The following is a 3,594-nucleotide window of genomic DNA, read 5'->3' as shown; positions in this document are numbered from 1 at the left end:
GTGAGGGAGTGGTGGTGAGGGAGTGGTGGTGAGGGAGAGAGTGGTGAGTGAGTGGTGAGGGGGTGGTGAGGAGAGAGTGGTGAGGAGAGAGTGGTGAGGAGAGAGGGGGTGGTGAGGGGGTGGTGAGGGGGTGGTGAGGGAGATAGTGGTGAGGAGAGAGTGGTGAGGAGAGAGTGGTGAAGGAGTGGTGGTGAGGGAGAGAGTGGTGAGGAGAGAGTGGTGAGTGAGTGGTGAGGGGGTGGTGAGGAGAGAGAGTGGTGAGGAGAGAGGGGGTGGTGAGGGGGTGGTGAGGAGAGAGTGATGAGGAGAGAGGGGGTGGTGAGGGGGTGGTGAGGAGAGAGTGGTGAGGAGAGAGGGGGGTGGTGAGGGGGTGGTGAGGAGAGAGTGGTGAGGGAGAGAGGTGAGGGAGTGGTGAGGGGGTGGTGAGGAGAGAGTGGTGAGGAGAGAGGGGGTGGTGAGGGGGTGGTGAGGAGAGAGTGGTGAGGAGAGAGGGGTGGTGAGGGTGAGGGGTGGTGAGGAGAGAGTGGTGAGGAGAGAGGGGGTGGTGAGGGGGTGGTGAGGGAGAGTGGTGAGGGAGTGGTGGTGAGGAGTGGTGGTGAGGGAGTGGTGGTGAGGGAGTGGTGGTGAGGAGAGTGGTGAGTGAGTGGTGAGGGGGTGGTGAGGAGAGAGTGGTGAGGAGAGAGTGGTGAGGAGAGAGGGGGTGGTGAGGGGGTGGTGAGGGGGTGGTGAGGGAGATAGTGGTGAGGAGAGAGTGGTGAGGAGAGAGTGGTGAAGGAGTGGTGGTGAGGGAGAGAGTGGTGAGGAGAGAGTGGTGAGTGAGTGGTGAGGGGGTGGTGAGGAGAGAGTGGTGAGGAGAGAGGGGGTGGTGAGGGGGTGGTGAGGAGAGAGTGGTGAGGAGAGAGGGGGTGGTGAGGGGGTGGTGAGGAGAGAGTGGTGAGGAGAGAGGGGGTGGTGAGGGGGTGGTGAGGAGAGAGTGGTGAGGGAGAGAGGTGAGGGAGTGGTGAGGGGGTGGTGAGGAGAGAGTGGTGAGGAGAGAGGGGGTGGTGAGGGGGGTGGTGAGGGAGGAGAGAGTGGTGAGGAGAGAGGGGGTGGTGAGGGGGGTGGTGAGGGAGAGTGGTGAGGGAGTGGTGGTGAGGGAGAGAGTGGTGAGGAGAGAGTGGTGAGTGAGTGGTGAGGGGGTGGTGAGGAGAGAGTGGTGAGGAGAGAGTGGTGAGGAGAGAGGGGGTGGTGAGGGGGTGGTGAGGGGGTGGTGAGGGGGTGGTGAGGGAGAGAGTGGTGAGGAGAGAGTGGTGAGGGAGAGTGGTGAGGGGGGTGGTGAGGAGAGAGTGGTGAGAGAGTGGTGAGGGAGAGTGGTGAGGGAGAGAGTGGTGAGGGAGAGTGGTGAGGGAGAGAGTGGTGAGGGAGTGGTGGTGAGGGAGAGAGTGGTGAGGAGAGAGTGGTGAGTGAGTGGTGAGGGGGTGGTGAGGGAGAGAGTGGTGAGGGAAAGAGTGGTGAGGGAGAGAGTGTGAGGGAGAGAGTGGTGAGGGAGAGTGGTGAGGGAGAGAGTGGTGAGGGAGTGGTGTGAGTGAGTGGTGAGGAGAGAGTGGTGAGGAGAGTGTGGTGAGGAGAGAGGGGGTGGTGAGGGGGTGGTGAAGGGGTGGTGAGGGGGTGGTGAGGGGGTGGTGAGGAGAGAGTGGTGAGGGAAAGAGTGGTGAGGGAGAGAGTGGGGAGGGGTTGGTGAGGGAGAGTGGTGAGGGAGAGAGTGGTGAGGAGTGGTGAGGGGGTGGTGAGGGAGAGAGTGGTGGTGAGGGAGAGTGGTGAGGGAGTGGTAGTGAGGAGTGGTGAGGAGTGGTGAGGAGTGGTGGGAGAGTGGTGAGGGGTGGTGAGCGAGTGGTGGTGAGGAGAGAGTAGTGGGAGAGTGGTGAGGGTGAGGTGAGGGAGAGTGGTGAGGGAGAGAGGTGAGGGAGAGAGTGGTGAGGGGGTGGTGAGAGAGAGAGTGGTGAGGAGTGGTGGGAGAGTGGTGAGGAGGGGAGAGAGTGGTGGTGAGGGAGAGAGTGGTGAGGGAGAGAGTGGTGAGGGAGAGAGTGGTGAGGGAGGGGGTGGTGAGTGAGAGAGTGGTGAGGAGTGGTGGGAGAGTGGTGAGGAGGGGAGAGAGTGGTGGTGAGGGAGAGAGTGGTGAGGGAGGGGGTGGTGAGTGAGAGAGTGGTGAGGAGTGGTGGGAGAGTGGTGAGGAGGGGAGAGAGTGGTGGTGAGGGAGAGAGTGGTGAGGGGGTGGTGGTGAGTGAGAGAGTGGTGAGGGAGGGGGTGGTGAGTGAGAGAGTGGTGAGGAGTGGTGGGAGAGTGGTGAGGAGAGTGGTGAGGGGAGAGAGTGGTGGTGAGGGGGTGGTGAGGGAGAGAGTGGCGAGGGAGAGAGTGGTGAGGGAGGGGGTGGTGGTGAGGAGTGGTGAGGAGTGGTGAGGAGAGTGGTGGGGAGAGTGGTGAGGAGAGTGGTGAGGAGAGTGGTGAGGAGTGGTGGGAGAGTGGTGAGGAGAGTGGTGAGGAGGGGAGAGATTTAAATGGACTCACCGCCCGCGTCTGCCTCTCCCATCGGGCTCGGCGCGTCACGGCAGCAGAGCCTCGCGTGCGCGGTGACGTCACTACGCTAGTGCGTGATGACGTCAGGAGATAATCGAGTGCGTGGTGACGTCACCACGCCAGTGAGCGGTGACGTCGCGTACGCGCCAATGAGCGGTGACGTCGGAAGAGTAGAGCGCGCGCGGTGACGTCACTACGCCAGTGCGTGGTGACGTCGGCAGATAATCGCGTGCGCGGTGACGTCATCACGTCAGTGAGCAGTGACGTAGCGCACGCGTTTGTGCGCGGCGACGTCGCTGCGAGGTGACGTCAGCACGTCGGCACATCGGTGCGCGGTGACGTCATCGCGTCAGCGCGCGGTGACGTCAGCGCGCACACATTGACGACGGTGGTGTGAGGGCGGGGGGCGCGCGCCAACGACGTCATGTCACGAACGCGCTGTGGTGTGACGTCACCGCTAACGTTCGCGCGGGATTACGTCACGACCGAATGGTGTAGGTTAGTGCGCGCGTGACGTCATCTGCAATGTATGACAACAAGACAAATATTGACGTGATGGGGTCGAAAGAGCTTCATAGATTATCGGGTTTGCTCCTTCAGTCCATAAATCGATATTCCATTTCCAGAATGCGTCGTACAGGGATGACGTCATCACGTCCGCGGCGAGCGACGTGCGCGTGCTGACGTCACGACCCGATGCTGCCGCCATGACGTCATCGCACATTTACCATGTGACGTCATCGCGAAATTTCCGCGTTGATGACGTCACCGCCGTCATGGCGGGTGCGCGTCACATTTTTTTCTGCCCCCCCGCCTCTGACGTCACCACGAAAGGCGGTGCCGCGTAATGACGTCACCGCCCGTGTTACTTAGCAACAACGTCATCGCCTTCAATCGGTCAGAACGTCGCGCGAGCGCCGCAGTGCGTGATGACGTCATACAGTGAGTCGCACTCGAGGCACGTCGCTTGCGTGACGTCATCGCGCCGCGAGTTGTGACGTCATCGCGCAATGTGACGTTCACGAGTCGCCACCATCATCA

Source organism: Lampetra fluviatilis, chromosome 71 (genome assembly GCF_964198595.1).
Source record: "Lampetra fluviatilis chromosome 71, kcLamFluv1.1, whole genome shotgun sequence".
In the NCBI taxonomy this organism is placed as follows: Eukaryota; Metazoa; Chordata; class Hyperoartia; order Petromyzontiformes; family Petromyzontidae; genus Lampetra; species Lampetra fluviatilis.
Note: the sequence above shows the minus strand (reverse complement) of the source record.